The sequence below is a fragment of the Hibiscus syriacus genome, unplaced genomic scaffold, assembly GCF_006381635.1.
Source record: "Hibiscus syriacus cultivar Baekdansim isolate YM2019G1 unplaced genomic scaffold, ASM638163v2 tig00112503_pilon, whole genome shotgun sequence".
Classification (NCBI taxonomy): domain Eukaryota; kingdom Viridiplantae; phylum Streptophyta; class Magnoliopsida; order Malvales; family Malvaceae; genus Hibiscus; species Hibiscus syriacus.
In genome coordinates this window covers 714,182-727,837 of record NW_024063349.1, presented here as the reverse complement: position 1 = coordinate 727,837, position 13,656 = coordinate 714,182, and the positions used below count along the sequence as shown (strand labels likewise).

The following is a 13,656-nucleotide window of genomic DNA, read 5'->3' as shown; positions in this document are numbered from 1 at the left end:
TTCGAGGAAAAAAATTCAAAAGAGAAAACCCCCGAGTCGATATCAGTCTTTCCCCGCCCGGGAAAAAAACAGTGTCGACAACACGCACCATGATACATGAGATGACAAGTTACAGAAATAATAGAATATTTTATGTAAAATAAAAAAAAACAGAAAAAGCATTTCATATGTTAAGACTATGAACTTAGTTTTTAGGGGTTTTTTTAGTATAGATTTATGATTGTACATAGGGACAAACGTAAGATTTCACGTTAGGAGGGGTAAATTTATAAAATTTTAAGTATGGGAGAACTTATAAAATTTTAGAGAGACGAAATCATATTTTCAATAGAAAATACAAAGAAAATATCTAAAATATATTGGGTTAGGATCCACTTACACAATGTAAAACTCTTTAGTTTTACACAAATTTAGAACCGTTGGATGAGTGAAAATAGATGGATGAGATTGACTCTTTGTTTTTTTCAGTGAATATCTTATCATTTTCTACTATTAATCTCAGTCATCTATTTTCACTCATTCAACGGTCCTAAATCTGTGTAAAACTAAAAAGGTTTTACATTGTGTAACATAATCTTATCCCATATATATATATATATATCGTGTAAATCTTTTTTAATCTTATACAAATTTAGGATGAGTGAAAATAGAAGGCTAAGATTAATTCTTTATTTTTTTTCAGTGAATAACTTTTAATTTCCTACTGTTAATAACAATTGTTTATTTCCACTCATCTAGCAATCCTAAATAGGTGTAAAACTAGAAAGTTTTATGTTGTGTAATTGGATCATTCTCTTCATTCTATTTTCACTCATTCAACGGTCCTAAATCTATGTAAAATCAAAAGAGTTTTGCATTTTGTAAATGAATCCTAACTCATATATGTGTGTGTGATAGGATCCAATTACACAATGTAAAATTTTTTAGTTTTATATAGATTTAATATTGTTAGATGAGTGAAAATAGACGACCGAGATTAACAGTAGGAAATGAGAAGATATTCACTGGAAAAAATAAAGAGTTAATCTCAGACGTCTATTTTCACTCATACAACAGTCCTCAATATGTGTACAATTAAAAAAGTTTTACATTGTTTAAGTGGATCACAACCATGTATATATAAAAAACCCAAACTTTGATTTTTCCCAAAACAATTATGTATTTTTAATTTTATCTACTCATGTATCTCACTTATATGTTTAACCGTTTAAATAAAAATTAATTTTAGGATAAATTATGCATTTAGTATCTAAACTATCGGATTTGGTCCATTTTAGTACCTAAACTTTCAATTTTTTCATAGTCATCCCTAACGTTTAGTTTTTATTTCATTTTAGTACCTCACCGTTAAAAACTTAAAAAGTGATTTATACGTTGCACCTTTTTTATGGGTAAATTGCATCATTCATCACTCAACTATCTTCTCACTCCTATTTTGGTCACTATAGTTTAATTTTTTTAATTTAATTACTTAACATTCAAATTACTCCTAGGCCTGTAAATGAACTGAACGTTCAGCAAACCGTTCATGAACTGTGCGGCGAGAAGTTCGTTTATGTGTTTATTTATTAAATGAACGAACATGAACAAGATTTTGTGTTCATTTAATTAAATGAGCGAACACGAACATAGGTCCTGTTCGTTCATTTACGTTCGTGAACGTTCGGTTATGTTCGTTCATTTATGTTTAACTCAATCTTATTAAATCAATTTTGGTGACCAATTTGTAGGTATCTTAAAAATATTAATTAATATGATATTCTGATGACCAACTCCATAATTAACCCAATTTTATTTGGAGATTAAATCCAATATGTTAACCCGTGAGGCACCTCGCACCTATATTCATTTTCCCCCTTTTTCCCAAACCCTATTATTCACTAGAGAGTGGAGATGATCGGTGAAAGCTTCAAAACAAGTTATATTATAGTGCAATCTGAAGTTTTACAGGTCTGTTGTCATCTCTTTCTATGTTTTATTTGGCTTAATAGTTGATATGTAAAGTTATTGCAGGTATCTTCAAATCTAAAACTCAAGAAAACATCATACTTCTTTCTAGAAATAGATGGGAAGATAAAGGTAACAATCGGAAGTATATGAGAATCAGTAAAGAGAAAAATATATAGAATTTGCCAGAAAACAAAACAAAGGTTTCTATGCAATTTTTGAAAAAGAGTGTAATAGCAGAAGTAATGGGTTTTCCAGGAAGAAACCATTACTAAGTAGAAAATACACTTTGACAATGAACTTTTATTTTCATAGTTCTTGTGTAACCTTTAGTTGTGGAGTAGACTTTATGTACATTAAAATTTTGAATGGTGGTTTAGCAATAATATCAGTTACGATATGTAGCATCAGAGGGATTTCAGATCTATGTTTTGCCTTGTAGTCCAATTTGTACCGTTCGAAATCTTCATGCTGTTAAATTTTCTACTCTGCCAACGGAAATGATCATTATTAACAAATCTCACTAAAGTTTGACATTGATGTCACAAAACTTTTAGCCGGCGAATTTATTAGAATAACGTAGTGGAAAATGATTGTTCATATGTAATCATGGACCACTAAAATAAATGCTATAGCGTTAAATTAAAGTCGTGTGAATCATTTAATATCTTTAAAAGATCGATCGAAATATCTAATATCTTCAAACATTTCATCACTGCTAATCAGCTGTGATGCTATTTATCACTGTAGATTTGGTTGATTTGCATTGTCGACTATTTTTCATGAAAGAACAATGGAAGGTAGGGTCTCCAACGTTTATGTTCGTGTTCGTTTATGTTCGTTTATTTATTAAATGAACGAACATGAACATACCTCCGTTCGTGTGCGTTCAGTTCGTTAACACGCCTAATTACTCCTAATTTAATCACTCTAACTTTCAATTTTTTAATTATATATTAATAAAATAATATTAAAAAACGTCATGTCACAAAATTATTAATAAAATAAATTAGAGTGATTAAAATAGGAGCAATTTGAAAATTGAGTAGTTGAATTGAAATTTTTTTTAACTTTAGTACCAAAATAGGAGTGAGAAAATATTTGAGTGATGAATGATGTAATTTACCAATAAAAATGCAGTGTCTTTAAGTTATTAAAGACGAAGTACTAAAATGAAACAAAAACTAAACGTTAGATATGATTTTGAAAAAAAATGAAAGTTTAGGTATTAAAATTGACCAAAACTAATGATTTAGGTATTAAACACATAATTTATCCTTTTTATCGAATAGAATAAAACTATAAAGGTGACTAAAGTTATCATTTTTGCTGCTGTATATCAACAAGTTTCACTTTCTTACCAAACGGCCAACGGGCTTGTTAGCTGTCTAAAGTTATCATTTGTTAGCACATATTCGGTTGGACTTTAATGCCGAAGAAGCAATATTGAATAAAGAGGTTTCCGAACAAATCATAAAACATCCCTTTTGTTCATCAATAGTTTTCACTTGCCACTATTTTCACATCATAAGAACAAATGGCAACGTCAGACGTGTCTATTGGTGAAGTTGGCCGGTATTAATGTTAATTTTTTAATATTAGGTGATCGAAATAAAACTAAAACTACATGAGATATAACTTAAAAATGATCAAAACAGAGCAAACGTAATAATTAAGGTAATAAACGTGTAATTTACCCTTATTAATATCATATATTGTTTAAATTCAACTTAGACTGTCGGAAGTCTTCCACAGAAGCTGCTCTCAACCTGGCGTTGGGGGCAGCCTACTACCCTACCTCCCCCTTACCCCATTGTATGTGGGAATATGGTTTTGTTGTTGTTGTTGTTGTTTAAATTCAACTTAATTTAAAATTTATTTTTTAACTTAGTAAGAGGTCTCACCGGTAAAAGAGAATGTTATTCTTTTTAAAAGATTTATAATTTTGAACAAATATTATCTTATAATTACCTCAAACAATCAAAAAAATAATTTGATCAAATGGTGCATTTGATATCGATACTAGAACTAGGGTATAGATACCATGGGATAATTATAAAACTTCAAATGATTATTTATTATCGATACTGACAAAGAGTATCGATATTAAACATATAGTATCGACAACAACTGCTTAGGTATCAATACTTATTAGAGGGATTCAAATTTAGTAATTCTAAAAGGGTATCAATATCAGTAATTAGTATGAGTACTACATTAGTGTAATATCAATACTGAGAAAAGGGATCAACACCAAAATGAGCTTCGAAGTTTGAAAAAGTAATTTAGTATTGATATCATTTATCTAGTATCAATAATGTTCTAAGAATGTATTAGTACTGTTCTAAGAATGTATCAATACCGTATGAATAATATCGATACCATTTTTATTAAATGTTTAAGTTATTCAATTTAGACCATGATGTTACCGATAATTGTAATATGACCCTGAATTATACTTAATTGTATGATTTGGTCAACGGTGATTGTAATTTAGGTTGTGATGACAATTTAATCCCGAAATTCATAGTTTGATTAATTAAGTTATTCAGTATTCGAATTAAGTTAAAATATATTATTATTGAATCTGATCAGTTTATATAATATTACCGATCTGATTCATAGCCAGATAAAGTTCAGGGTGCTACATGAATAGTGGTGTCTGATTTGGGCTTCATGTTAGTTAGGACAATGGGTATAAGTCAAATTTCAATGTTTGATGGTTGGGGGGGGGGTTTAGGGTTGGTGGTTTCGGATGATTAGTGGAGGAAAGGCAATAACTGAAGGCGAGGACAACAACAAGTCTAAGGTTAGAGTTTTAGTTAGAGAATAATATAAACTGATAACACAAGTGATTAAATTATATATTTTTAAAATTATACTTAAAAATAAGATAAAAATAAAATTGATCACACAAGTAATTTACTCAAATTTGATGCGACTCCATGTATGTTGAAAAACTCAAATTAGTAGGGTGCGCTCAGTACCATTTGTGCACCCAAATCTGGTTAAGTTTACCCAATAAAAAGTCAACTTAACTGTTTCTTCTTCCGGTTTGTTGACAGTACGCCTGCAAACTTCACGCGCTTTACACTGCGGGTGGAAACAGTGTGGTTTCCCTACTTTTTTGTCAAAGGAGAGTGACAAAAATACCCAACAAAAGATATTTTTTTTTGTTTTAGATTTGGTCATGTATTAGGCTTCACTGCTCTAACCTAACAGAAATGGAACGCCACTTTTTACAATTATTATTTGATAGACTCATCCGTTTAAATATTAAAAATAAATATTCATAATTAAAATTCCAAATAAATACAATTTATAAAAATGTTGGTAAAAATGACAAATTTGCTTAGTTTTTTATTATATAGAAATGTTTATGTTTAGTTTAAAAGTAAACAAGAAAATATATTATTTTTCCTTGAAAAAAATCATTGTTTTAGCAAATAAAGTAGGAAAATACACATATAACAATTAGTTGGTCTAATGAAATGAAATATTAAATTTTTTACGTAAAGTTAAGAGTTTGAATATTGACGATTATGAATATAACAAACTGAATCAAAAAAATCACTTCGTAATAGATTTTTATAAAATCTAATCTAAAATAATCGATTAGTAATTCAGATAATGGTTGTTAAAACTAGCAAAACAGTATCTTCAGTCCCAAAAATAAAAAAGTGAAACAAATTGAGGTAACCAAAAACAAAGGTAAACCCTTAACTCTAGTTGACTAAAACTTGGAACACACCCATCAACCACGGTTAACTTGTCTTGTTATTGGTTAACCACTTCCTTAGCTTTGCTTTCGGACTTGAATCTGCTCTTTAGAGAAAAAAAAGAAATACTCTTAATGCATTTTTTAAATTTTATAAACATACCAATATAAGGAAAGCTAGGCAACAGTTTCATTAACAAAACAAACAATATTTAATATACATTGTTTTTATTGACAGATGAGAGTTGATAAACATTTGCATGTTTCATAATAAAAAATGAAAAATGGATAGGTTTTCTTAAAGATCTTTGTTGGTTTGCTGGCCGAGTTTCCCTCAGATCCGTAGAAAAAGGGTAATAACACAAATTTGATAATAAAATAAATTTGAGTTATATTTATGCTTTTGGGTGTTACTTATTATTGGTTTTAATAATTATTATAGTTGTTAAAAGGGGTGTTGGGTTGTTTCAGTGTATGCTTTTTGGACACTTGCATGATCTAAAAAGTTGCCTCTCTTCTTCTTCTTTGTGCGCTAATGGCTTCTTTATCTGCTTCTGTGTCGGCCAACGAGTAAATTTCTTTGATTGAATCCTTCAAAGAAAGAAAGAAAAAATACACTTTCGAAGAAGATTAATCACTGTTTTCCTTCTTCTTTTCCTGGATATCCTCTTTTGGTCTTTAAAGGTGGAGAATTTGGGGGAGATTTTTTGTTACAGAAACTTTGTGTTTTGTTAGTTACTCAGAGATTTTTGGGTTTTTTTATGGGATCAAAGAGAGTGTAAGAGTTTCTTTTGTGTGTGTTTAGTTTCTGGGTTTATCTTCTTCTTGCTTGTATTGGATCTTAATTTTTGGAAGTAAAGGTTTTGTTGGTGAACTCAAAACTTGGTGAATTGAACAGTGTTTTCCCTTTTTGTCTATAGTGAATTTGTCTGGTTTTTTTTATAGAATAAGAAAAACCAGAAAAAAAAAGTGTATCCTAGGAGCAGATTTTGGTGTTCATCATAGCTGTTAAAGAGAGGCAACAAAAGCTATTGAGATTGGAGAAAGATGGAGTTATGGGAAGCTTTGAATGTTATTTGAATCTGAAGTTGACTCCTTTTTTGGTAACAAAATGTTGAGATTCTGTGGAATTCCAAGTTTTTGTTTGGGATTCTCTTTCTGGTGAGGACTGAAGTATACTTTGCTGGATTTTGCACAAAAAAACCACCTTCAATTACAGTGTTCCTTTATCATACGTGCTTTTCAAGTTAGTGATTTCAATTCAAATTCAACCCCTTTATTTCTGATACCCTGTTTTCTCTTTCTCTCTCTCTCTTTGTTGTTGAATTTGATGAATAAGTCTCTTTTGTTACAGCATTTACTTGAAGATAGAAAGGGAAACTGGAAATTTCACAGTTGAAATCATTTTTTATTTTTCTTGAGAGATGATTACTTTTATGGACTCAGAGGAGAAACCAAAAGAGATGGAGAAAAGCTTGGATTCTCAATTATGGCATGCTTGTGCTGGTGGAATGGTTCAAATGCCTCCGGTTAACGCCAAAGTCTTTTACTTTCCTCAAGGCCATTCCGAGCACGCTTGTGGCACTGTTGATTTCAGGCACTGTCCTCGAATTCCGGCTTATATAATCTGTAGAGTTGCCGCCGTTAAGTTCATGGCCGACCGCAAAACCGACGAGGTTTTCGCGAAAATCAAGCTTGCCCCTGTTAATGGTAATGACCCTGATTTTGAAGATGACGGAACTGGAGGCATTAATGGGAATGAAACACAAGAAAAGCCAGCTTCTTTTGCTAAGACGCTGACTCAATCGGATGCTAACAATGGTGGCGGCTTTTCGGTTCCGAGGTATTGCGCCGAAACCATATTTCCCAGGTTGGATTACTCTGCTGATCCACCTGTTCAGACAATTTTGGCCAAGGATGTCCACGGGGAAACCCTGGAAGTTTAGGCATATTTTTAGGGGTACCCCAAGGAGACATCTTCTGACCACGGGCTGGAGCACTTTTGTTAACAATAAGAAGCTTGTAGCTGGTGATTCCATTGTGTTTCTGAGGGCGGAAAATGGTGATCTTTGCATCGGTATTCGAAGGGCGAAGAGGGGAATTAGCGGAGGACCCGATTGTTCATCTGGATGGAATACTACCGCCGCGAATTGTATGATCCCATATGGAGGGTTTTCAGCTTTTATGAGGGAAGATGAAAGCAAGTTGATGAGTAATGGAAGCAATAATGAGGTTAGCTCAAATGGTAATTTGATGGGGAAGAGAAAGGTTAGGCCTGAACAGGTTATTGAAGCGGCAACACTTGCTTCTAATGGCCAACAATTCGAGGTCGTTTACTACCCAAGGGCGAGTACCCCAGAGTTCTGCGTGAAGACCTCTTTAGTTAAGGCTGCATTGCAGATCCGGTGGTGTTCGGGAATGAGATTTAAAATGGCATTTGAAACAGAGGATTCTTCTCGGGTTAGTTGGTTTATGGGCACTATATCTTCGGTTCACGTTGCAGATCCCCTTCGCTGGCCGGACTCTCCTTGGAGGCTTCTCCAGGTCGGTTTTCATCGCTTCTAATTGTGTGTTTCTCTATGGTTTCTCAATTATTTTCCGTTGATGAATGTTGTTGATAGCAATGGTTGTTTCAAGGATAGCTTATTGTGTTCTCTCATTGAGAACGTCATAAATTTGCGAATTTATTCGGAAATGTATATGGCGATTTGTTTATATTTACGTATCTTGTGTCACAAATTGATATAAAAGCTGTAATTGACCATACATGTTTGGATCCCATGAATGGACAATTGGTATATGATCTTATATGATCAAGTTTCGCGTTGCAGGTTACGTGGGATGAGCCAGATTTGCTTCAAAATGTAAAACGAGTGAGCCCTTGGCTGGTGGAATTGGTTTCGAACATGCCGGCAATCCATCTGTCTCCCTTTTCGCCACCAAGAAAGAAGTTGCGACTGCTGCAGCACTTGGATTTTCCCTTCGATGGTCAACTTCCGATCCCTACATTTTCAGGCAACCTCCTTGGGGCCAGCAACCCCTTTGGGTGTTCACACAACACTTCTCCTGCTGGCATGCAGGGAGCCAGGCATGCTCATTATGGTCTATTTCTATCGGATCTCCACCTCAATAAACTGCGTTCGGGTCTCTTTCCGTCTAGTTTCCCACCACTTGATTATACTGCTACACCCAATAGGACCTCCATTGGTGGCCCAAACGTCCGGAAGACTAGCACAAGTGACAATGTTTCTTGTGTGCTAACCATGGCCCATCCTACACAGAATTCCAAGAAAACTGACGATGCGAAGACACCTCAGCTTGTACTTTTTGGCCAGGCAATTCTCACCGAACAGCAAATCTCCCTCAGCTGTTCTGGTGATACAATCCCTCCTGTTCTTACCGGAAATAGTTCTTCGGAACACCTGGATAAGACTGCAAACTTTACCGATGGTTCCAGATTTGGACATCATCAACAAGGCCTTCCAGAGCGTGCATCCTGCAGAGGTCTCCCCTGGTACAAGGATAACCGCCAAGAAGCTGAACCTAACTTAGAGACCGGTCACTGTAAAGTTTTCATGGAGTCAGAGGATGTCAGTCTTACACTCGACCTTTCATTGCAGTGACTTCAAAAACCTGATTTCAACTTGTATAGCTGACTGCAACTCAAGTCCATGTTGTGGACTTGCAATCGGTAAAATCGTCGCTTATTCGGAGTTGTTAATTTGGATTTCTTAACATTTTTCTTGGTTTATTTGTTCCTTGGTTTCATAGGCACCTGTTCCTACAAGTACCAAGCCAATCTGTAGGACAGGGTCCTACCCATTTTACAGTTTTTTTCTTTTTCCCTTGGGGGAACTGATTTGAAGGCTGTTAAAAGCAAAAGCCAAAACAACATCCCAGCCCTGTCTGTACTTTCATTTAGTATAACGATTATCTGTACAATTCAAAGGCTTTCCTCTACTTTTATCAATTTCGAAAAAAAATAAATTTGATAAACCTTTTCCTTTTATACAAAAGATAAGGTAGTTTATGATCCGAAAATGATTGTAAATTCGGATTAAATCGAAACAGAATTTACATAAATGTCGATTCTATGAAATTTTCATTAGCTAAATTTGGAAAATTTGTTAATTTGTATTTATCTTTTGCATTCATCAAAAGGTTAAGAAAATAACCAAAAAAATATGAATAAGATACCCTAAATGGAAACAAGCTTATGCGTATGAACAAAAATGGTTACGTGTATGAAATTTTCGTTTGGTTGTTAGGTGTAATGAGCATGGTTTTCAGAACCGGACCGGTTAGCGAACTGGTCATGCTACCGGTTTACTGGTTCAACCGGTCCGACCGATCGAAAGAATCAGATGTCATAATTATTTAAAAAATTAAATAAAAATACCAAAAATATTTAATAAAAAATAATTTTTTATATCACAAGTCATATTCAAAGCAAGTCATAACATATATAAGTTAAAAATCATAAAATCAAGTGAAACAAAATGATTCAAATTAGCTACAACATAATATTTAAGGTAAAATATATTAAATAATAATATATTATAACTATAATTAAAAAATAAATTTGGGGTTAAAAAAATCATAACAAAATGATATGTTTGGTTTAATTTTTTTTTAAAAACAATCATACATGGCTAAGAAACATAGAAGAGCATCCCAAAAGTCTAAAGAGAAAAAATATGAGAACAAAACAATTTCACATTGCTAAGAAACATAGAAGCACATCACAACTAACTTCTATAAATAATAGAGGAAATTTGGCATTCAAAATCATGAAGCTTTTTGGTTAGCATTGAGTGAACTATTCTTTCACTTCAATCAAGCTCGAATTTTAGGCTTCAATCAATCGAGCTTCTAAATGTTTTTTGAGTTCAAGCCTTTTTAAGTTCAAGTTTCAATATTATATTTCGAGTTTGAGTTGAACTTGATAATTTTTAGCTTGTGAGTTTGAGTTGAGTTGAGCTTACTTTTAAAGTTTTCAAATTCGAGTCGAGCTCAGCAATACTCGAGTTCGACTTGGCTCGTTTAACAAACGACGTTGTTTGGTTTAATTTTTTTTTAAAAAAAAACAAAAATCCCGGTTTTTTCCAGTTTTCAGCCGGTCCGATTCGAACGATTCAACGGTTATGGCTGGTTCACTAATAACGGTTCAACCGGTTTAGATTAAATTGGACTAAGCAACGATTTCCGATTGAACCGGCCGATCCGGTCCGATTTTCAAAACAGAGATAATGAGATTTAGAAATTAAAACAAATATTTGAGTTGACTAAATTAATTTGGTGTATATTGAATGATTATTAATAAAATTATTTTTTAGATAAATAAATAACACCTAAATTTATTAATAATTATCAATAATTTAACCGAGAATGTCGACGATATTAATAATCGTCAACAACCGAAGATAATTTTAATAGTTATAATAAAAAATAATGTTTTTTAATTAAGTTTATGGAATCTTTATTTCTTTATTATTTATTTAAATAAACCAAATTCTTAATTAGGGGTGACTGCCCGATGAGTCAAGTCGAGTTATTTATGTTGGTGAATCTTATTTTATAACTTAAGTTTTATTTTTAATTTTTTTGAGTCGAGCCGAATTTATAAAATTTGAGTCAAATCGTGTTGAGTTATTTGAGTTTATATTTAAATTTAATTGTAAATATTTATAATATTATTATAATAAGTGATTTTAATTTAAACGGTTTTTTATAACTATATACAATACATATATATTTCTTCATATTTTTTTTTCAAATGTGATATATATATAGTCGAGAGATTCTACTCAAATTTAAAAATCAATTGACTAATTACTACAAAAAATTATTATTTAAGTTCTATTTTATAACTAGACATGAATTTAAAAAAAATCGAATTGAGTAACATTTATGAAATTATAATTTTATTTAAAAAGTGATTAAATAAAAAGTAAATAATGTGTTTTATTTAAAAATTAAATTAAATTACCTTACAAATGCAGCAAGTGTCGGATTAAATAATTAAAAACCTGACATTGGGATTGCAAAGTGATTAATTGTCAAACACAAAGTCAAGAGAGAGAAAACCAGAAAGCTAAAACAAGTAATTGTGAATCAGGACCGCACGTATGATAGAGAAAGCGAGGGACCCACGTCCCATAAATATAAGAGCAAAGTACAAGTTTAGTACCTAAATATTAATTTTTATTTTATTTTAGTATCTAACTTTTTTAAATTATACTTAAAATTTAGTTTAAATTTCATTTGGATATCCCACAGTTAAAAATTTAACGTTGATATTGATGTGTCACTATAAAATAATATCATATCATTATTGAAAAAATAAAAAATATCACATCAACAGTTCTGTTAATTTTTTAACAATGAGATATTAAATTAAAACATAAATTAATGTTATATATGATTTTTAAAAAAAATAAAGTTTACCCTAAACATAATTATTTTACGTAGGAGTTGATACGTGTTAATATTTAATAAACAATAAAGGCTTCATCTTTCTAACATCCTATGATCAAGCTACTAAATTGATTTACGGTGTATTTAGTACTTTTTTTTAAAACATTGGAGCCCCTAGTAAAACATATTTATTATTTATTTATCCTAATTCATCATCGTGAAAGGTAAATCTTATTATTTAGTTCAACAGAAATGAAATATAAAATGATAGAGAAGGTTCACGTGTGGGCAACGTCAGCTAAGCAAAGCGTGCGCACGTGTTGCGGCGTTTCGATGTCTGGGCTGCTCCCACCTTTTTAACTCGTGTAAGAACAATTTGTTTTAATTATAAAATAATATTTGTTTTATTTTTTAATTATTTAAAAATGAACGTTTAAATATTTCAATAGATAATGATGTACTCTAGCTTAGGATCTCTATATATAATAATTATTTTTTTAACTATTGATATCACTTGGTTCGTGTGTGATAACAAAACTTAAATGATGATCGAGTAGAGTGATTTATTTTTTTTATTTAAATGAGCGGCAGACAAGGAGAGAAAGCCTAGACATAAGCATATCCTTTTACCGACCAGACCAGATCCTTAGTTGGATCATGTGAAACTCCTTAAACACACCAAACCGTTTCATTAACGTTTCCTTTTCTTTCCCACTTGTGTTTTGTTTCTCATCTCTAGAATTCAAAAATTAGGTTAAAAATATCAAATAAAAATTGAAGCTCATTCTCTGAGCATGATTATACGTAAACACATGCAATGCAAAAGCGATGGGTCAAAACACACACGAAGCGTTGTCTTTTTATTTATTAAAAAGAAGACAGTTTTTTCCCACCAAGAAAGGCGCATAGTTTTCAAGCAAGAAGATAAACAAACCCCCACTAGACAACGTTAATGCTGTCTACTCTTTGTTTACTTTTTTGGCTTTCAAATTACGTCAAGAAACTGCCGCTGCATTAACAATAAATATAATATATGGTTGCATTGAAGGATCCGAGTCACGGGAAAAATGGGGACATGGAACAACTACGTCATTTGCATCCAAGTCAAGACTTAATCTTGTCCCATTTTCACTATTTCCCACCTAAAATTTATTTTCCCATTAAAAAAATCAATGCATGTTGAAAAATCTCATTTTGGGTAATGATTTTTTGTTAGAAATATCAAGATAAGATTATAAGTTTTATGATCAAATATTAATCAATGTTGTCTGTTATTATTGGTATGAGATAAATGAATGGTTTTAGATACCGAAAGTTGCATTAAATATAAGTTTTTAAGTAACAAATAAATAATTAATAAAAAGTAGGTTTAATGACTACAATTATGGTAGAAAATGCTCCACGCTTTTCCAATTTCCAGCCATTTCCAGCGCTATAAGCTCATACGCAAACCATAAAAAAAAGGAAGGCTAAACTATATCCAACTCACTTGATTATGGATTTGATAATCAATAAATCACCTTTCTTTTAAAATTATAAACATATTATTTAATTAAAATATTATTATAAATAGA

General features: G+C 31.8%; 1 pseudogene; it reads left to right on the top strand.

Moving 5' to 3' along the window:
* Positions 1-7,074: 7,074 nt before the first annotated feature.
* Positions 7,075-9,291, top strand: LOC120180830 (annotated as a pseudogene).
* Positions 9,292-13,656: the final 4,365 nt, after the last annotated feature.